This window comes from Candoia aspera, chromosome 5, assembly GCF_035149785.1.
Source record: "Candoia aspera isolate rCanAsp1 chromosome 5, rCanAsp1.hap2, whole genome shotgun sequence".
Lineage (NCBI taxonomy): Eukaryota > Metazoa > Chordata > Lepidosauria > Squamata > Boidae > Candoia > Candoia aspera.
This window is the reverse complement of record NC_086157.1, coordinates 87206755-87229272: the sequence shown is the minus strand read 5'-3', so window position 1 is coordinate 87229272 and position 22518 is coordinate 87206755. Positions and strand designations below refer to the sequence as shown.

At 43.5% G+C, this 22518-nt stretch overlaps 1 long non-coding RNA gene across 1 annotated transcript in view; it reads left to right on the top strand.

Annotated features, from left to right (window-relative positions):
• The window catches only part of LOC134498366 (uncharacterized), a 265013-nt gene that overhangs the window by 117510 nt on the left and 124985 nt on the right, over positions 1-22518 (top strand). Inside the window, exon 2 of the long non-coding RNA XR_010068028.1 lies at positions 10026-10149. This is a non-coding gene — a long non-coding RNA (uncharacterized LOC134498366). The remainder of the gene's footprint in view (positions 1-10025; positions 10150-22518) is intronic.

Sequence of the window (22518 nt, the reverse complement as noted above, 5' to 3'; positions counted from 1 at the left end):
ACTGCATGTGTTTCTGAGACTTTTAATTGAGTGTTTTTAAAGTTCAGTTTGTACTTTTAAACTTGTACTTCCGAGTTCAGAAGTAGATTATCTTCCAATGCATAAGGCTACCTCTAGGCAGCAAAAATTGAGATGACCACCAGATGGCAGCAAAGAGAGTTTTCTTTATCTCATGATCATCCAGATTTTTGCCAACTAGTAGCTCTGTAAGTATAAATATTTCAGAAACAAGGGATCTGTGGCAATATCACTCTAGGCTTGCATCAAGTATACTTGGTGAACATTAGGTTAGTCTAAACTTTATGTCACTGAAGCCTGTAATCTGGTTCTGTCTTCATCAGTGGCCACAACTGTGGTTGCTCAGTCACTTCCAACTCTTTCTTGTTTGGTAGAATTCTCTGTAACTGCCCACATACCATCACATCAGTCATTCTCCCTGAAACTGCCAAATTTGTAGAATTTGTAAGATCAGGGAAGACCTCCTGGTTGTGACTGTTCCCCCAGAGATGCTCAAGCTGCATTTGGATTGATGGGGACTCTCCTTGCTTCCCTGTTCACCCATATTGACCAAACAGGTAATATCCCTGAGGACTGGAGAAGGGCAATAGTGGTCCTTATTTATAAGAAGGGTGTGAAAGGAGACCCAACCAACTCTAGGCCTATTAGCCTATTGAGTGTAATAGTCAACTATCCTAGGCATTTGAACCAGAAATGACAGGACTGGCTGGATTCCAAAGGTATCATCGGACTATAACAGGCTGGATTCCAAGTAGGCTGTTTCATGGTAGATCAAACATTTGTGCTGCACCAGCTCTCTCTTATATGTGGTTTTTCTTGACTTTAAGTCAGCATTTGATTTGATATCTTGAACCTTGTTATGAGAAGAGCTTTCAAGTACCAACATTGACAGATTGTTATTTCCATTCAGAAGCTACATATGCTGCAAGTAAGATGTAACCCTCAAAGAGCTCTCACAAGGAATATACATACTCCCAGAAGTGTGAAACAAGGATGTATTTTAGCACTCGCATTATTTAACTTTTATACCAATGACATGGCAAAAGTATTAGATCCCCTTATTGTCCACGCTCCCCAAATTTATGGATATTAGATTCCTGTACTATATGCTGATGATGCTGTGGTCATCTCCTATTCTCAAATTGGAATGCTATTACACATGTCTGTGATATTCACAAATTAAGTATTAGCCATCAGAAGTCCAAAATAATGGTTTCTGACTGTAAGGCTAAACGGCACAGATGAATGGCAGGGGGAACTAACATAGAGCAAGTGTCCTCCTTCAAATACCTTGGGACAATATTCCAAACCTCAGGATCCCAGGAAGCCCACCATGGACATATAAACAAAACAGCAGCTATATTCTCAATGGCCATTAGGATATTTTCTATGTCAGAGGAAGAGAGTATATTCCTTCAGCCCTTAAACTGTTTGAGGCAGTTTACATTGGCCCAGACCTTATATGCATCACAGGTTGGCCTGTTTGTTAAGAACAACTCCACAGAGGTCATACAAACTAAATTTCTGAGGTCAATACTTGCCATACCAAAAAGCATCTCTCTAAAGAATCCCTCAGACTTGAATAGGGATGCCCAAAGTCAAATATAGGGCTTGGAAGCAATTTTGACTTACTAGTTGAAACTTACTACTTGAAATTGTTTTTCCCAGTAGGCCTAGTACCACTGACCCTAACATATGACTTTGCTTTTCCATGGGTCCTGATAGTACAAAAAATAAATTAGCCACCATTGTGTCATGAGTGCCGTTGAGCTAAAGTCATCAGCGCAATGGCACTCATGACAATGACAAGGAAATAAGTGAAGGGGCACAAGTTAAGTAGCCATCATCCCACAACGACTAACGGCTAACAAACAATAGCTAAACGAATCACGGAGCCACCCAAGCCATCAGCGGCAATACAACGGGGATCGCCCAGCTGAAAGCAATCAGCAGAAGAATGGAAACCTGAGGATGGGCGATCCCGGAAACCCTCAACCAATGGCAGGGCAACGCATGGGACAAAGGGGGGTGACGTGACCGAGAGCGAGGGGGCGCTGACCGGCGTGGGGTATTTAAACCCCGCACCGGCGCGCTCCTGTCACTCTCAGCTTTTTTCTACCAACGTTGTACCTACCCTGAAATAAACCAGAACCTGCTTTGCAAACCAGCGTCTGAACGTTATTCAGAGGTAGGCAGCGCATGACATAAAGCTGAGAGTCATAAACTCAGCCTCGCCGAGCCCCACCGGACGACAACGAGCCGCGGGAGGAGTAGACGGCGAGAAGACCAGCAAGATGAGGCCGGAACGGCGCGGGCAAGGAGGGTGAGCCGCGCGGCAAGAGACAGAGGAGGACCGACCGAGGCCAGAGGCACCGCGGACTCCCGGAGCCATGGACGCCCACCCCACCCGACCCGAGCCTCAGCTCCAACCCCAAGGGGAGATGGCGACGGAGGCAACCCGACCGCGGGAGGGAGCAGCACGACTTCCGAAACCAGCGGAGGACCCCGCGCCCCACATCGCACCCCAGCAACGGGCGTGGAGCGACAGCCCCACGGTGCTCAACACGGAGGAGGACGACGGAGACACCCATCAGACGGAGGAGGAAGCGGACCCGCGGCGGAGGGATGATGAACCCCACCGGCAACCCACCCCCGAGGACGCGCCAACGGAACCGGCCCCAGCGGCGGCGCGGGCTGTGGACGAGGAGGCACGAGCTGAACTCGCGGCCATGCGGGCTCAGCTGACGGAACTCCGGACCATGCTCCAGGCGCTTATGCCCCCCACGCCACCCAACGACGTCCCCGCACAAGCCCACACCTCGAGCGAAGCACCGAACCCACACGGGCCAGCGGAGAGCCAGCAGACGGCACAGGCGGCCGACACCACACCCCGGGAAGCGAGAGGCGGGGCCGCACAAAACGCCCGGGCCCCAAAGGACTTCCCCATCTTCTTCGATGGGACCCCCTCAAAACTCTCGTTTTTCATTACCAACGCTAGGGAGTTCATGGGGAGGCACGGACACTCCTATGACTCCGAGGCCGACAAGATCGCCGCCGTGGCGATCAAACTCCAAGACAGGGCGGCGGACTGGTACGTCCAACTGTACGAGTCCAGCTCCCCCGCCCTCGCCACCTTCCCTGCTTTCATCAAAGAGATGAAAGACTACTTCGAAGACCCCCTAGCTAAAGTACGGGCGAAAAGCGCACTCCAGAGACTTAAACAGGGCACACGCACGGTCCCTGACTACGCCCTGGAGTTCATAGCCCTCGCGGGAAAGGTCTGCGACTGGTCTGAGACCACCCTGCTGGAAATCTTCAAAAGGGGGCTCAACCGCGACGTTCTCCAATGGGCCCTCTACCGCGACGACCCAGAAACGTTACACGGGTGGATCCACCTCGCGGGGAGAGCCGAACACGCGCACCGCACCTTCCTTATGACAACCACGGAAGACACAAACTATGTCGGGAAAAAGGTACCCGCACCACACGGGGGGATGGCCGGCCCCATATACCCAAAAAAGAGGTTCAACCGGGAGCCCTGCGGGAAGTGTGGCAAATTAGGGCACAAGACGGCGGATTGCTTCGCCAACCGACCGCCGACCAGCGCGCCCAAGCCCGCCCCGAAAATTAGCCCCAAACCACCCAACCCGGGGCCGCCCCCTCACCGCCGAATGACCGTGGCCACAGCGACACCGGAAGAGGGCTGGGACGCGTACTGGGGGGAAGAGGACAATACCGACCCCGACCAGCCGGCGGGAAATGCTCCCCGCCTGCTCTGAGACGCGTGGCGAGGCAGGCGGTGGGACAGCAACGCGGACCACCTCAACGAAACGACAAAAGCTCCGTAATAATGGCAGCAATCCAACTCTCTGCCGGCAACGGAGCCACCACGGCCGCGGCACTAGTGGACTCGGGGTGCTCAAAAAACCTCATCCACCCCGACCTAGTCGCCAAACTCGACCTCCGCTGCTTCCCCCTCCCCACGCCGCTGGCATTCCACCAGCTGGACGGCTCTACAGCGGGAGGGAAACCAGCCACGCTACAAACCGAGCCGGTCACCCTGCAAATGGGCACTCACACCGAGCGCACATCGTTCGTAGTCACGCCCATCGGACGGCCCATGGCAGTCCTGGGGATGCCATGGCTCGCGAAAAACAACCCGCGGATCAACTGGGCGACCCGCACCTTCACATTCGGCGACGGCAAGTATCGAGCACCAGCACCAGCTGGCAAAAGCAACCCCACGGTAGGACGAGCGGAGGCGACCACACAAGACAACGCCGCTACCACAGCAGACCTACCAGAACAATACGCCGACTTCTCCGAGGTCTTCGGAGAGGCAGAGGCAGACCAACTACCCCCCCACCGCAAGACGGATTGCCGGATCGACCTACTGCCCGACGTCCCCCTACCTAGACCAAAGATCTATTCGATGACCCCGAAGGAGATGGCAACCCTCCGGGAGTTCATCGATAAAAACCTAGACAGGGGATTCATAGAGCCAGCATGCTCACCGGTCGGAGCCCCCGTCTTATTCCGGGAGAAGAAAGACGGGACCCTACGGCTCTGCACCGACTACCGGGGCCTAAACGCGGCTTCCCTGTCCAACAAATACCCCTTACCCCTGGTAAAGGACATGCTCGCCCACCTCTCCACGGGCAAAGTCTTTTCCAAATTGGACCTCCGCGAGGCGTACTATCGCATCCGAATCAGGGAGGGGGACGAATGGAAGACGGCGTTTAACTGCCCCCTAGGCGCCTTCCAGTACAAGGTACTGCCCTTCGGACTCGCGGGGGCCCCTGGGGTGTTCATGCAGCTCATCAATGAGGTACTGCATGAACATCTGTTTAAAGGGGTCCTGGTCTACATCGACGACGTCCTCATTTACACAAAAACACACGAGGAACACGTAACCTTAGTCAGGCAAGTCCTCGACAAGCTCAGAAGGGCGCAGCTCTATGCAAAGCCTACAAAGTGCGAGTTTCACAAAGAGCGCCTAGACTATTTGGGGTATCGAATCTCCGGGGATGGCATCGAAATGGACCCCGCAAAAGTCGAAGCGGTGCTAAACTGGGAGCGGCCCCGCAACAGACGGCAACTACAGAGCTTCCTGGGATTCGCGAATTTCTACAGGTCCTTCGCCCGGGGGTTCGCTGAGATAGCCCTCCCCTTAACGGACCTCCTCAAAACCAAAGGGGTGGGGGACACCCGACGCGCCAAGAACCCAGGCACAGTGCTGAATTGGACTCCCGCGTGCCAGACCGCATTCGACAAGCTGAAAGCGCTGTTCACGACGGAGCCAATCCTCGCACACCCGGACCCAGAACGGCCGTTCGTGGTCCAAGCCGACGCCTCAGACTTCTCCCTGGGAGCCATCCTGCTACAAAAAGACTCCACGGGGCTCCTGAAACCATGCGCCTACCTGTCAAGGAAGTTCTCCGAGACAGAGAGGCGATGGCACGTCTGGGAGAAAGAAGCCTTCGCGGTGAAATCGGCACTAGAGACATGGCGTCACCTACTCGAGGGAGCCACCCAACCATTCGAGGTCTGGACGGACCACCGGAACCTCGAGGCCCTACGAACGCCCAGACGCCTTAGCCCAAAACAGGTCCGATGGGCCCAATTCTTCAGCCGCTTTGATTTCCAGCTGAAGTTCATGCCGGGCAAGAAGAACTTCCTGGCCGACGCCCTCTCCCGGCTGCCCCAAGACGAAGAGCCCGCCCCAGACACCATTGGGACGGTCCTATCCGCCTCGCAACTGGGAATGGCCGTGACCACCCGAAGCGGCGCACGGAGGCAGCTCGACGCTACGGCGCAGCCGATGGCGGGACAACCGGCGACGGAAAGAAGCCAACCGCAACTACCAGGGGGAATGCGCACGGACCTCGCCGCCGCCCTCAAAACCGACCCCTGGTTCCTGGCAAACCCCGACAAGGTAACGATGGCGCAAGACCTGGCATGGGGGGAAGGCAGAATCTACGTCCCGGACTCGCAACGCCAGGCGATCTTGCATAGGTCACACGACGCCAAGCAAGCGGGACACTTTGGGTTCCTCAAGACCCTACACCTAACACGGCGCCAATTCTGGTGGCCCGCGCTCAGGCGAGACGTAAAAACCTACGTGGCGTCCTGCCCAACGTGCGCTAGGGCCAAACGGGCACCAGGCAAACCCGCGGGGCTATTGCAACAGGTGGCAGAACCCTCCCGCCCATGGGAGGAAATCTCTATGGATTTTATAGTGGACCTCCCACCCAGCCAGAAGAAAACGGCCATTTGGGTGGTGAAGGACTACTTCTCAAAGCAGGCCCACTTCATCCCCTGCACGTCGGTCCCATCCTCACAACAACTAGCCAAACTCTTCCTCATCCACGTGTACAGGCTACACGGATGTCCCGCACGTGTGGTGACCGACAGGGGCACACAGTTCACCTCCAAATTCTGGCGGGCCTTCCTGAAGCTGACGGGGACCCAACAGGCCCTATCTACGGCTTGGCATCCGCAGACGGACGGAGCCACTGAGGTTCTTAATGCCACCTTAGAGCAATTTATACGATCATATACGAACTACCACCAAGACGACTGGGCTGAACTGCTCCCGTTCGCCGAAGTCGCATACAACAACGCCGTCCACACGAGCACGGGGAAAACCCCGTTCGAAGTAGTCTCGGGGCGCGACTTCGTCCCCATACCGGAGCTACCTCAACCCCCGGAACCACAGGTGGACGCCAGCGACTGGGGACGGAAGATCGCGGAAGCATGGCCAGTAATCACGGCGGCGCTGAAGGAGGCACAGGCTGCTTACAAAGAGCAGGCCGACAAGCACCGGCGCCAACAACCGACGTTCCAGGCGGGGGATATGGCCTATCTCTCCACCAAGTTCCTAAAGTCAACCCAACCCTCGAAAAAACTGGGGCCTAAGTACATCGGGCCGTTCCGAGTCACGCAAATAGTGAACCCGGTAGCAATACGCCTGGACCTGCCACACAACCTCCGGAGACTCCACCCGGTGTTCCATACCAGCCTCCTAAAACCGGCAACCACCTCCCGATGGCACCCAAGCACGCCACAGCCCGCACCGCTAATGATCGACGGGCAACACCACTTCGAGATCAGGGACATCCTCGACTCCCGCAAGCAACGAGGAACTCTACACTATCTGGTCAGGTGGAAACACTTCCCCCACCCGGAATGGGTGGCGGCGCACAACGTTAACGCGCCTGACCTGACCAGAGCATTTCACCGGGCATACCCCGACAAACCGCAATCAAGGTCAGCAAAACCAACCCCCCCCGCGCAGGCCCCCCCCCGCCTCCCGTGCCCCAAGGGAAAGGGCCCCCCCCAAGCCCGCGACTTGGGTGGACCTTCCCCCCCCGGGACTCACTCCCCCCGCCCCGGGCCCACGGGGTGGTGACAAACGATCGCCAGCACCCTCCCCCCGCCCCCCGGCCGCGGGGGAGTGGCAAGCAAGTCAACAGGGCAACCTGGGGGCAACGCCCAGGAGACACAACAAAGGCGACGCACTCTAAATAAGAAAAGAAGGGCCCTACCTGGAGCTGAGCAGCACCCGACCAGCCACGCCTCTCGCCTCGCTGAACTGAGCCAAACAAACAGGGTGTGGTTGGAGCATGCGCACGCCAGGTCAGAACCCGAGCATGCGCACCATGGACACACCCTGGGAAGGCACGTGGTAGAGGGAGGAGCAAAGGGAGGGGCGACAACTACTCCGGCGGGAACTTTAAAAAAAAAAAAAAAAAAAAAATGTGGCGTTTTGACAGCTCCACGGGGAAAACCAAGAAAACCGGGGGAGAACACTATTCGAAAAGGGGGCAGTATGTCATGAGTGCCGTTGAGCTAAAGTCATCAGCGCAATGGCACTCATGACAATGACAAGGAAATAAGTGAAGGGGCACAAGTTAAGTAGCCATCATCCCACAACGACTAACGGCTAACAAACAATAGCTAAACGAATCACGGAGCCACCCAAGCCATCAGCGGCAATACAACGGGGATCGCCCAGCTGAAAGCAATCAGCAGAAGAATGGAAACCTGAGGATGGGCGATCCCGGAAACCCTCAACCAATGGCAGGGCAACGCATGGGACAAAGGGGGGTGACGTGACCGAGAGCGAGGGGGCGCTGACCGGCGCGGGGTATTTAAACCCCGCACCGGCGCGCTCCTGTCACTCTCAGCTTTTTTCTACCAACGTTGTACCTACCCTGAAATAAACCAGAACCTGCTTTGCAAACCAGCGTCTGAACGTTATTCAGAGGTAGGCAGCGCATGACACATTGGCCTATCTAAAGAACAGGTAATCTCTGTTGGCTACAGTCAAGCCAAAATGAGAATACATCAAAAGTTGGAAGATGTAGAAATACAAACCAAAATTAGCTCCCTGAAACAGTGCTCCAGAATGCTCATCACCATGAATATCTGCAAACCTGAAAACTATCTAAGCATGTTAGCTCTTCCCAGCCTAAGGAAAAAATTCCTTAGAGCTAGACATAATGCATTACCTTCTGCCTTTCTCTGTGGCAGATATAGTGTAATAAAACACCTATAAATGAAAGACTCTGTCCATGCAATTCTGGAGAAATAGAAACAGTCAAGCATGTCCTCCTCTATTGCAATTACCATAGAGATCTCTGAAAGTACCATATAACACCAAACCTCCAGCAATTCTCATGAAAATCAGATGAGGTTTATACTAAGCTATTATTATCAGACACCAACCAAGAGATAGCAAGGAGAGTTGCCACCTTTTGCCGGGCAGGAGTGAAGACACAACCCTCTGAAATAATTTTAATTTTGCTCTATAATTTATATATTTTAACTATATTTTGTAAATAAAAGTATTTTATTTTATTTTGATTTGACATATACTTAATCACTAAGGCAATGCTTTATCAATTCCATCTTAACTAAGTAAAGCATATTAATTTATCCATTCCTCCATGTATTACAAAGAAGCACTCAAAAACTACCTTCTCTGACATAGGTTTGATAAGGAGAAACAGAGCTGAATGGCATCAATATTCAAATGACTTACTTGTAAAGCCATTACCAATGAATGCCGGTTAGTTTCTTCTGAACTTTAAAATCATAACTTTGACCAATATCCTTTCTTTTTAGATTATGGGATCATCTTATAGTTCAGTAGTAAAACCTGTGTTTGCATTGTCATCCTTAATTTTATATCAGTGTGAAACTTAATAAGGATGTTGTAGGTTATTTTGTTGGCTTCCAACTTACCACATCTGCTTAAGAGTTAAGTGTGTATATTATTATTTAGCATTTGATGAATAACTTGTTTTATTCTTATAGAACTAAATGCCAGTATAGAAATATACTTCTTTATGATCTTCATTTGTTTGTTTAATATATTTTGCTTTTAACTCAATTATAATAAAGCTATAAAAATAAAACAGATTACACACATATAAACACAGATATTAGGGTAAGAAAGAAACGTTAATTACCAAAGGCTTGATAAAACAGTACTTTTTTTTACTAAACATGTAAAGGTCTACAATTAGAGAATGTAGTTATTTTAGGTCTGGATTGGTGATGCTATTCCCATAAAATGCAAATAATTAAATAAATGTGAAATTACACTTGTTAGAATATATTACTAATGAGTTTTTCCAAGTTATTTTACTAATTGTGTAAATGAGACAGGTTAATTAGTAACTTCATGTCTTAACAAATGGAACTTAAGCCCCCCTCTAAATTTCTGCTACATCTTCTGTTGTCTGAATGTTACCTAATGCTTGCAGTGGCATTTGTCTAAAAACTAAGCTAGATGTGTTGTTCATCTCATATGTTAAGATTTATTAACTTAAAATGTATAAAAATGAATTACTGAGGAATTACTCATCTTAAAAATGTAGGGAAGTGGTGAATGTGGAAATCTGGAATGTATTCTGATTTGGTTCTTCTCTCTCCCTCTCTGTCTCTCATGAAAAGTTTTTTCATGTGCAATTTTGTGTTTCTTTTCTCTCATCTTTTAGGGAATTAGAGAGCTTAACACTTCTGCTGCTTCCTGCTTTTGCTGCAACAATTCTTCCTTTTACTTACAAACAGAGCTCAGCCTTGCATCCCATCCCACCCTGTTGATTTCTCTTTGGTTACATGGTAAGCACTGTATTCGCGGTATATATGGCTGGAGTAAAGTCTTCATCATCATCATCACCATCTTTATTATTATTCACCCAATACTAACATTGAGCATTGAAATCAATACCGCATGCTGATCCTGAAACAGTCAGTCTTTCCTAATAATAGAGGAAAGGTGAACGTACTGAATTAGCTGTGGAGTCAAGCTTTCGCATAACTTTTTATATATAAAATGCGAATTAAAATATGTGACAAAATTAAATCCATCAAATCTAATAAAAGAAATAAAGAGAAGCAAAGAAATCTTGGACCATAAATCCCATTAACCAGGCCAAAGAGAAAATGCGTTAAGAAGAAACTGCACTGCATCTTTTTGCATTGTCTGTTGGAATAATCTTTTTCCCCCATTAAGTGGAGTGTTTAAAAATCCTAGTTTTTCTGAAACAAAAAGAATACACAGCCACTGAGCTAGCTGGTTTTTATACCTTCTTTTTCTGAGTATTGTCCCTTACTACAATACAGAGCCATTTCTTTGTTCTCAGAAGCAAGCAGTTAAATTGTATGTAAATGTATGCAAATTAGATGCTGTCTAATAAAGAGAGGCATTAAATGGAAAAATATTTAGTTTGGCAAAAGAAGAGAAAAAAGAGGAAAAGAAAGCAGGTGTATTTTGGAAGAAATAAATCTATGAATTGCTAAAAGCCCTCTAACTTTGGATTAAGATTTCTAAAAAAACTATTTAAAATTCTTGAAGAAGAAATTTATTCTTTTGTTCTTCCATTCTCTCCCAACATTGTATATGTGTATGAAATTACATACATATAGTGGTTATATAAATTTGACACCTTTGACATGCTGCATTCAATTTCTGTCTGTTTATGTGTCTGTCTATCAGCTATTATATCTTTTCATAAACTTAGAAACATGATGGCCTAGGTGAATAGGACTCTATTTTCATATAGCTCATGTAAAAACAATTCCGTTGAGATAAATTATATCATAATTAACATGCCTCCATATATCTTACTAGTATTAGAAGAATGATGCTATACCTCATAGATTATTGTTCAGACAACATGAAGTCTTGGTTATCAAAACCAACACAAGGTATCTCCATTTATTTATATAGACAGACAGACAGACAGACAGACAGATAGATTGATTCACTACAGTTCATATGACAACAACAAAACCATAAAATACAACTGTATCTAAAGCAATAATTCCCTGCAGCCTCCCCATGGTAAAAAAGCAGTGACATGAAGTACAAATGCTCTCTGGGACAATTTTGTCTTGATGGCCTGTTTAAAAATTTCAGAGAACCATCTGAATTTGTAGATGTAAGCTCTTCCACAATAATGGAATGCATACCAGCTCGGTAACAGTCATTGCTACTGATGTTTCAAAATGAAGAACCATCAGTTTTTTGCAGTGCAAACTAAAATTATTATTATTAAATTTATATGCTGCCTGAGTCCCAGAAATTCTGGGCATTAAAATTCCAGTTAGGACCAACCCATTTAACTGCAGAGCTTAGAACTGCCTCCAGCCTTCAAAAACCTTGAGTGTGGCCCCAGAAATTTCCAAAATTGCTTACCATAATCCTTTTTTCTTTATTGTGATGGAAGAGGGAAATAATGAAATACATTAGTACAAAGTAGTTACATTTTTGTATGAATGAAATCACCTTTATTTACATGGTCTGGTCTCACCTACTAGTTTATGGAGTGAAGCCCATGATATGGCAGTCAAATAACAAATGTGGCTATTGGTTCAAGAAGAATTAAGAATTGTAGCTAGGATTTGTAGAAATAGGACTTTTCTTTCATTGTAAGCTAATGATGTGCTGTTACTAATTTCATAATATGTTGTAATGGAAGCCTTGTTGAATAGTTGCAAAAGGAAAAAGGGTCAGACTTTAGGTCAGCAATGGCAAACCTTTTGGGCTCAGCATGTCAAAAGTTCAGAAAATGCCTAACTTGACTCGGCTGGCATGTCACCTCCCCCTCCGAACAAAAGAGAAACAATTCTTTATATATTCATTTATTTTTTAAAAAATACAATCCAATCATGTGTTTGATTTGAGTTACCAAAGAAGGGGTCTTGGAGGTGGTGTGGGCGACTGCAGCTGGGACTGGGCTAGGGTGGCTGCAGCTTCCTGGGCCATGGCAAGCAGCCCCGGAGCCACGTGGTTCCAGGGCTGCTTGCTGCCCCACAAGGCAGGATTCACGGTAGCCAAAAGGGCAGAGCTGGGGGAGGAGAAAGGTGGGTGAGGAGAGTTGCAGTGGCTTTTGTTCAGTTTTTTTGGTAACTCAAACAGGGACAATAGTTGTTGTCGGGTGTTGATGAACACTGGTGCGTCACCCAAAACATCATGGCATATCACCTTTGACACACGTGTCATAGGTTCTCCATCACTGCTTTTGGTGTAATCTTCTGAACTCTCTATTAGCTCCAGCCTTTCTAAGGAATAATTGTAGCTTTATGGTAGAGTACATAAAGAACAGCATCTCCATTTTAAAAAAAATCAGAAAGTACAGGTTTTGTGCCTGAAACTTTGGAAAGCTAATATAAACTGGCAAACCTTCTCCAGCTCCAAATCCATAATTTGAATGAATTTATTTCCTCTCATTTTTTCTTTATATTTAGTTTTCACAGTAGTATATTACTGCTAAGAACCTTTGACTAACTATTCTGATCAGGAAATGTCTTTAAAATACAGTTGTTCTTCATGATCTTGTTTAAATCTGTCATTGCATACCTCCTCAGGATTAATTTCCTGTTTACTTCTTCAGCACACCATCCATCTTTATACTTGAGCCCCCCAAAATCAAAACCCACTGTCATCTGTCATAATGTCCACCTCTGTTCGTTGAAATTAAATACTCCTCCTTTGTAACTAGAGTGTCTTCTAACCTGGAGATCTCATTGTCTGACAATTCAACTCCACTATATATTTCAGTCACGTCTGTACAGTTTCCTTTCTAGCAATGCAAAAGTAGTTGGCCATTACTTTCTTCTTGATTTGATTTTGGAGATCCTTCTCCTAGGCGAGTTGACTTTCTCAAATCTGCACAGTGTATTTACTGTCACCCTATTGCAGACTATCCTTAAGTTCACTGCTATCTTTACTGGCAAGGTGAACTTATTTGAACTTCTACTCATGCTGGCATTACTTTCAGGGTAATTGAAGATACTGAGCCCCCTTCCCCACATTAAGATGTCAGTCCCTCACAAGGATGTTTAAAATATATGTATATTAAAATAATGTTTTTAAAATATTCATATGTGCACATATAGCCAGGAATTGGCATAAGCCCCATAAATACTGGAAAAATTTTCCCCAGAAATTTGAAGTTTAATCATCACTCTCAATGTAGTATTCACCATCCACCGCCAAATTTAATATTTTTGTGCTACAATCAATAGGTTGCCTCTTTACTCATAGCAGTAAGACTATATTTTTAAAAGGTAAATTGAAGGAAAGGTTTTCTCCATGTAGTAATTGCTTTAAGAGAATGTTAACTCTGAGTTTTAGACATACTCCAACTTCTTGCTAGTTGCAGATAATATTGAATCAGTCCAAAATTTTTGTGTGTATTTCTTTCATTCATTCTTTCTTCCTACCCAGCCACATACCTCAAATTAATGTGGATTTATAAATACATATTTAAAGCATCAAAATATACATAACTACAGTTATAACAGCCAATTTTAAAATAAAATTCCTTTCTTACTGCCCTGTTGGTCTCTAATGTCTTCTGTTTTTCCCAGAAATGCTATAATAACAGAATGGTTATATCCTTGCCTTGTAAATAAAAGATTACTTGTTCAAAATGTGGCAGAATTATTTTAATTTACTATTTTACTTTCCCTGATTTCATACATTGTTTTCTGTGACTAAAAACAATGAAATAGTGTACCATTGGAAAAAGTAAATAGCACAGGAAAGAAATACAGTAAAAATAGCAAATTTGGTAATGAGTGTTTTTAAAAATTTAGTGATATTGGAATATGCACTAAAATGCTTCCATTTAATGATGTATCTATTTGGATAACTAGTCTCTAGTTATCATCCCTAGAATTTATTGTTCTCTGGATGACTGTCAATTTACTGAAACAGTTTCTGGTATAAGTACTCACCAACTAGAACAATTTTTAAAGAATAATAGATTCTGTACTAAAATAATTCTGGTATTAGCAAATTGCCTGTTTGACTAGCAGTTATTCATATTATCTAGTTATTGTTGTTATTGCTATTATTTCTTTTTAATTATGCAAAGTGCTAATCAGTTTGATTATGCACAGTGCTAATCAGGTTAATTATGCAAAGTGCTAATCAGTTGTTCTCTAAGCACATGGGGAGTGCAGAGGTGCTGATGGTGAATAGCATTGCTCCATGGGGGTAGCCACGGCAGTCGTCTTCTGTTAGAAAAGAAAAGCAAGTGGAATGATACAAAGTATTTTGTCTCTTAAAATTACAACTATGAAGAGGGCTGTGTGGACAGGGGTTCTAGGAGATGTTTGAGTTTAAAATACTTTCTCTACTTTCAAACTGATTCCTTTATTAGGCAGGTTTGAATTTATTGGTAGAGACCAAGACAAATGAAGAGACTTTTTTCAGACATAATGAATTTCCAGAAAATTAGAATGTATGTGGTGTTCAACATTTCTAAATCTGTTCATTTTATGTATTTGTGCAGGATTTTGGCCACTATCTCTGTGAATATCTTTTGCAGCAATAAAAACAACATTTGTGATTGATCCCTCATAGTGCTCAAATAAGAGAGACACATGAAAATGATAGAAAATTAAGCAACTTCACTCTTTGATCAGTCAGTTAGCTTATTGGATTTTCTTTTTATAGGACTGGGTATTGAGGTGATCTGCTCTCTTAACTAAAAGCTACCTTTCTCATCTAAATTAAGATTTTGAATATTTTATATTAGAATAAAAAACATGCACTGATTATCATAACCTGTGATTTCTCTTTAACTTCTTCTTGACATTTGGTTTTCAGTGAAAGGAAAAGCTCTGTCCAAGGAGTTTTGAGTGAGCATCTTGAGAGCAAAAGGGCCTTCTTGTTTTTAAGAAAATGCTAATAATTTTCCCTTTATAAACCCAACCTTTGTAAAAATGCCTCAGTTTGAGAGGATTTATTAAGTGGAAAGAGGAAAAAAATAAGACATAGATTTTTAAAATAAATATGCTGAGTTGAATACTGGCTGTCTTAAGCCTGTAAAAATGCATGTAGGAATTTGATAATAGACTTTGTACCAATCGTGGAATTTCTGTGGAGCTTCATTTAATATCTCATTAAAGTTAATATGAAGTAGACAATAGTTTCAATATATGTTTAAATTACACACTGATTACCCCCCCTTAACAAAAACGAAAAGAAATAAAGGGAGGAGGTTGATAATGATGGTATGAAGTGGGATTTATGCCTTCTAAAATAATTGTAAACAGGTTCTTTTTAACATCATTCTAAACAGATACAATTAAAATTTTCTAATTTTAGAATGTAAGAAAATTGGTTGGTCCATTTATACAGGGACAATATCCTAATAGAAAAAGAAAGCAATTTCCCTGTTAGTAATATGGGGCCTCTAAACACATTGCAGTCAGGTTTTGATTCCTCACACATCATCAGTTAATGCTAAGACTTGGGCCAAAATATGAGTACCCATAAAGGAAAATTGGAGGTCTACCAAAGTATTGTCCTTCTCTTTCTATGCACATACACATGTATTTGTGCTTGTGTGTGTTTGTATACACCAATGAGAAAAGGTAGGAGGACACTGGATTTTTTAAAATTAATACCTAGAAATCAGGAGCTGTTCTTTTTCTACCCCTGAATTTTACCCCAGGATTGACATAAGCCCTGATGCAAGAAAACACTGAAGTTCTATTGAAAAATAAATAATTTTGCATTGAAACTTGTAGGCAATTTGAATTTTATTTCATTATGTTTTATTGTGATTTTGAAAATTTAGCTCTTGGACAGAGTTAATGACCACTAACATTGTTTAACAATGTTGGGATACTGAAGCTCACCAGAGGGAAGGAGAAGTTGGTAGATCAGGTTTCAGAATTGGAAGGACTTTATATGTCATACTCCTTTCTTTAAAATTCTGCTCTTAAGGTTCTGTGCTGTTACTTTGTTCCTTAAAAGATCAGCGCTGTTTGGATAATTAGGAAGATTCAAGGAGATTCAGAGATATTCTACATTTCTGAATTTTCAGCTTTAAAATGAAAGTAATACTCTAACCACTTTAGTTACATAACTATAAAATTTTCATGTGCTACGTGACCTAGTTGTTCACAAAGCAGAAACCTTCTCCTGACTTCCAGCATTTTATCTATGAACTGCAGAAAGTACTGGATTGATAGACAAGCACTTCCTTCTATAATTTTATTAAATAATAATTGAACATACAAGATTGCTTATATTTTTCTTATAGAGCAATATGTTAAGATATTCACCATTTTCATCCTGAAATATATCTATAGGGGTTTTTTTTGTTGTTGTTATTTATATACGCTACAGTAAACGTTTAGGAGGGATTTGGTCCGTCCTTGGAGGGAGCAATACCGAGTCTCACTTACAGGGTTGCCATGAGGAATATGCTGAGCATCTAGTGGATAAAGTCACATTCGCTCCTCGTTGGACTCCAGCCTTAAGGCAATGCCAGTGGAGGCTACAGGGGCTAAGTCTGGCATGGTTATCTGCAGGGAGTTTGATCCGCTTGCACCTGAGGAAGTAGACAGGGCCCTTGCAGCTGCTAGTTCGGCCACTTCTGTATTAGATCCATACCCCTCCTGGTTGGTCAAGGCTGCCTGGGAAGAGGCACGTGATTGGGTCTGGGTGGTGGTTAATTCCTCTTTGACGGATGGGGTGGTCCTGCCGGCTCTTAAGGACGTGGTGGTGCGCCCTCTCCTCAACGCTCGACCCAACCAGCCTGGATAGTTTCCGTTCAGTCTCCAACCTCCCGTTTTTAGGGAAGGTTGTGGAGAGAGTGGTTGCATGGCAGCTGCAGAGGACCCTGGATGAAGCGGATTATCTGGACCCCTTTCAGTCAGGGTTAAGGCCGGGTTATGGGACTGAGATGGCATTGATCACACTCTTAGATGACCTCTGGTGGGAGGGGGATGGGGGCAGTGCAACCATCCTTGCTCTTCTTGACCTCTCAGCAGCCTTCGATACCATCAATCATGATATCCTTCTGGACCGGCTTCGGGAGTTGGGGATGGATGGCACAGTGTTGTGCTTGTTCTCCTCCTTCCTCCAGGGTCGGTTCCAGTCGGTGTTGATGAGGGGGAAAGGTCCAGCCCACGTCCCCTACTTTCTGGGGTGGCTCAGGGCTCGGTTCTCTATCCTATTTAACATCTAAATAAGGCTGTTGGGGTAGGTGATCCAATGGTTTGGGGTGAGGTATCATCAATATGCTGATGATACCCAGCTTTATATCTCCACCTCTGGCCACCGGAGTGATGCTGTGCATGTCCTGACCCAGTGCCTGGAGGCTGTAAGGGCCTGGATAGGGTGCAATGGGCTTCAGCATAAACCAAGCAAGACTGGATGGCTTTGGGTTTGTGGGCTTTCCGGTGACAAGGTTTTCCCATCGTTGGTCTTGGATGGGGTTGCACTGCCCCAGACAGACCCAGTGTGCAATCTGAGGGTCCTCGTAGACTCACGGCTCCTGATGGAAGAGCAGGTGGCAGCCGTGGCTAGGAGGGCCTTTGCACACCTTTGGGTTGTGCACCAGCTGCGCCCATTCCTGGACTGGGAGGCACTACTCACTGTCACTCATGCCCTTGTGACCTCCCATATGGATTACTGCAATGCGCTCTACATGAGGCTGCTCTTGAAGAGCATTCAGAAGCTTCAGCTGGTGCAGAATGCGGCTGCATGGGTAGTAAATGGAGTAGGATATTCGACACAATGAAAGCTGCATTGGTTGCCAGTGTGCTTCCGGGTGCAATTCAAGGTGCTGGTTGTCACGTTTAAAGCCCTTCATGACTTGGGACCTGGTTACCTAAGGGACCGTCTTCTCTCAGTTGTTTCTACCTGTCCAATTCGATCTGGTAGATTGGACATGCTATGGATCCCGTCAGCCAAAGAATGTTGGTTGGCGGGGATTAGAAGGCGTGCCTTTTCAGCCATAGTGCCTGCCCTCTGGGATATTCTTCCTTCAGAGATCAGGATGTCCCTGACCCTGTTGTCCTTTCGTAAGGCTGTGAAGACCTGGTTATATGCCCAGGCCTGGGGCCCTGAGCGCAGTAATGGTCCCGTTTCTTGGCTATATTAACATCTTACATTGCTTACTTGGCAGCCATGTATATTTATTTTGTACTTTAACTGTTTTAATTGTAATTGTTTAATTGTTTTATAGTTTTTTATTGTTGTAAGCTGCCCAGAGTCACTTGTTGAGATGGGCGGCTATGAATTGAATGAATGAATGAATGAATAAATAATTTCTTTTAAAAGCACTTAAGCAATTGCTTCAATGAATACAGAATCTTCCATTGAAAAGTGGCCCTTTTGAAAAAAAAAAACAGTTCATAACTGGCTAATACCTTTGCTACAAGTTAATTTTTTTACTTTCATAATAGTGTGATCATTTACATTCAATTTTAGATGATACCTCTTCTCAAAAGCAATTTATAGTGCAATATTACATAAACAGCATCTCAATTGTAGCTTTGTCTCAACAATAAATTATTGATTTAAATTAGTATCTTTTTTAAAAAAAATTGTTGTGCATAGTTCCAAAGAGAGCATGGTGAGAATCCTGCTATAGATAAAAATCAGTTAAATAAGGTATTATTTGTTATAACCCAAAGTCTGCCTTTTCAAAACGAATTTCCATCTGCAAAACCTATCTGCAGTAAGGTATTTGTGATCAGTAGGTGTGAAATACATTAACTGTAGTATGTTGTACACCTAACATCACAGTATGTTGACAAAGTTATATACTGTGATGTCAGGTACATTGTGGTAAGGTTGAAAAAGTCAAGACAGTGACTGCAATCATGCAGTCAAAGCCCCATTCCTTTTTAAAATTCATCACATGTAAGAAAGGGGCAGGACTTCTTTTATGCCTACCCTTTCCCGCTGCAATGCTCATATGTAATACTACTCATTGTCTTGGTCAACATACTGGTTGTCCTTTGCTGAATTTGTACATCCATTGTATTTTTAAAGTGGAAATAATTTTAAAGAATAATATAAAATTAGTTTTCATGAATATATAGTCTAGGTTGTTTTTTTTCTCTCATCTGGATTGTCATTTCAGTCAGTTACATAAAAAGAATAGGCTCTGCAATTAGAAATATATAGACTGTTTCTTACCTAAGAAATTTCTTTTTACTGTGTTTTGGAAATACAATTCTCACTCGGATTATATAATGTTGGGCACATTGATGCACAAAAATCAGATATGTCATAGCTGTCAAGCATAAATATTAGTAATGATATTAATGATACTATGTTACACCCTATTCTGAAAGTCAAAACAATACATCTGGCATGGAAATAAGGAATTTAATTTGTATGAAGAATTAAATTGCAGTGCTTACACTATAAAAGTATTCAGATTTTGCTTGCTGCATCTGCTTAAAAGAAAGTAAATGAAATGTCCAGCTCTGAATGAATTTTTTCTGTGATTTTTGATATTGTAGTCCAGTGATTAGAAAGTAGTTGCTTTATTTAGCGGTATTCTTACTGGTAATTAAGTGACAATTACTGGTTGACTGGGCTGCTGTCTTTGAACTCCATATTTTGCATGTGTAAAAGATTTGTCTTGAGTTCTAGGCAGTTGCATTTCCTTAGATCATTGAATATATTGGCAAAACTCTTCTTTCTTCGAGGTATTGATTTAATATGTATATATACTGGCAGAATGTATTTCCTTTGACATGTATCTTCAGAGTCAACAACTATCACTCAGGAGAATCTCTACTGCTTAACAACAGTTGGATATATTGGGCTTTTCTAACTTTTCAAGTGGCTACATGATTTGTTAGTTAAGAAAATTTGTTTGAAAGTTAATGTGAATTTTTGGAGCAAAAACAGTAGTTTCCTCATTCCTTCTGCACTGTCTAACAGGCCCTTACTCTTCGGCAGTCGGTTGAGAGGCCTTGCAGAACAGATAGAGTTAGGTAGGAGACAGAGAGAGACAACAAGGAAAGAGCATTAATATCCTTGTTTAACGTATTAAAAGAGAAGTAGCTTACTATGGCATGATAATAATAACTTGTGGTGAAAGACGCAAGTATAAAAATAGAACTGCTGAATCCAGAGGGCTGTTATCTCTTCATTCTGATACCACCTCACTATCATTCGTGTCCCACTTCTATATTAGTAAATGTGTAAAGAAGGACACAAAGTGTCTTATAGAGAAAAACCTATTTATTTTCTTCATAACTTAATAATTGTATCTTGTTCCCCCTTTGAATCAATACAGCAGTGAAAAATTAGAGCAAAATATTAGCAGATTAATAACCCACTCATATACTTTTAAAAGAAATCAAATTTAGTTTTGTTGTAGCTCTACTCATTTCTCACAGGCTAAGTGAGTAAAGAGCTGTGATTGACTGACTGATTGATACGTGCTATCAAGTCATTTTGGATTCCTAGCAACCACATAGATTGATTTTCTCCATGACAATATATCCCTAATCTAGTCTTTCAGGTGTCCCAACAGTGCACTCATCGCACTGTAACTGAGCCCATCCACCTTGCTGCTGGTTGTCGTCTTCTCTTTCTTTCCACCTTTCCCAGCATTAGAGCCTTCTCCAGTGAGCTAGGTCTTTGCATAATGTGTCCACAGTAGAATAATTTTATGAGTTGTGTTAAAATAAAGAGATTCAACTGAGAATGTAGTCAGTTATATATGAACTTTTTTCCCCTTCATAAAATCTAGAACTGCTTTTCTTGATGTTCTGTCTCAGCAAGTGGCGGTGGCTATGGAATGGGCAGTGCATAACGTATTGAATTAGGAAATGGGGAAGATACAAGAAAAGGAAAGGGAGATCTGCTCCCAGGATGACTCAGACTTCAGTTCTTCCCATTAACAAGGGAAACTGCAAGGTCAGGGAACTGTGTAGTGACTTTTGAGAATTAGTGATAGGCCTTCTTTCAGTTCATATCAGGATAAAATAAGGAAGAAATCATTTCCAAAGAAGCCCTAAGTTTGGGTTAATGATTTTGGTTTATATAACTGAATGTTTGCGATATCAAGGAAATATCTTGATTAAAATTGTACAGCTGATACTGCTCTAGAAATGGAAAGCAGAAATAAATGCTGGGTTGTTAGGAATTATCTTTGTCTTTCTGCCGTGACAGACATAAAAGAAGAAAACTCTCTAAACACATACATATCTTATTATGACACAGACATTTGGAAGAAGCCCATTGGCAAAAACTATCATAAAGTGACACGTTGTTTAAAAACTTGTTTTGAATTTCTTCTCCTGTTGATCATATGCAATCGGGATAAATAAACACCCTGTGTGTGGGGCAACCAGGCTGAGTATTCATGCTCCAGCAACTGTTTACATCTTTGGATGCTCCATGGCTGTTTGTTTATTGTAAACATCATACCTGTATATGTTTGCAATATATACATTAGCAGTTGTGGCAGAGTCTTGGCTGCATGGAAGTTTTCTGTACTCACCCCACATACACACCGATCCTTCTAATGCAATGAATTAATCTTTGTACTTCTGTTGAAACTGCTTATTCAAGCAGGACATAGTGTGCTCTGCTAAAATTAATGAAGGTGAATATGCAAGAAGAGCAACATAGTCAAGCTCGTTTAGCTTTTTGTCTAATATAAAATAAAAACAAGTCCACTGGGGTCTTGGTTTACATACTGATGGTGGAGATGATGCATATTTCCCAGCAAAGTGGATTATTAAAGATACTATAGATATACAGTGAACTAAATCCTTGTTTCAGAGTTCAATGCCATGTTTTTAATAGTATTTTAAACTTATTACTTTTACTGGTAATGGCTACATTCAAAGAGAACATTGAGTATGACATAAGGCTCATGTACTTCTCCTACTCTGATGTAGTCTCGAGGACGTCTTTTTGAACCAGCACTAACTATGCTTAGTTTTAACTATAGTTAAAAATATAAAAGAAGAAAAGTTTATCATTTAGTCTGTTTAGTTAAATCATATCTAATTTTTTTTGTACATAATGAAAACCTGCCTTTAGCATAATGAAAATGTACAAAATGCTGAAAATTTGATCTACCTTTTCCAAGGTTCAGCAGGATGGAAAGGCAGGGAAGGTCAGTTACTGACTTGGGAGACTTGCCTTCAGGGGCTGGGTGGGAAAAGGGTAGAAAGGATTTCCAGTATCATATTTATGCC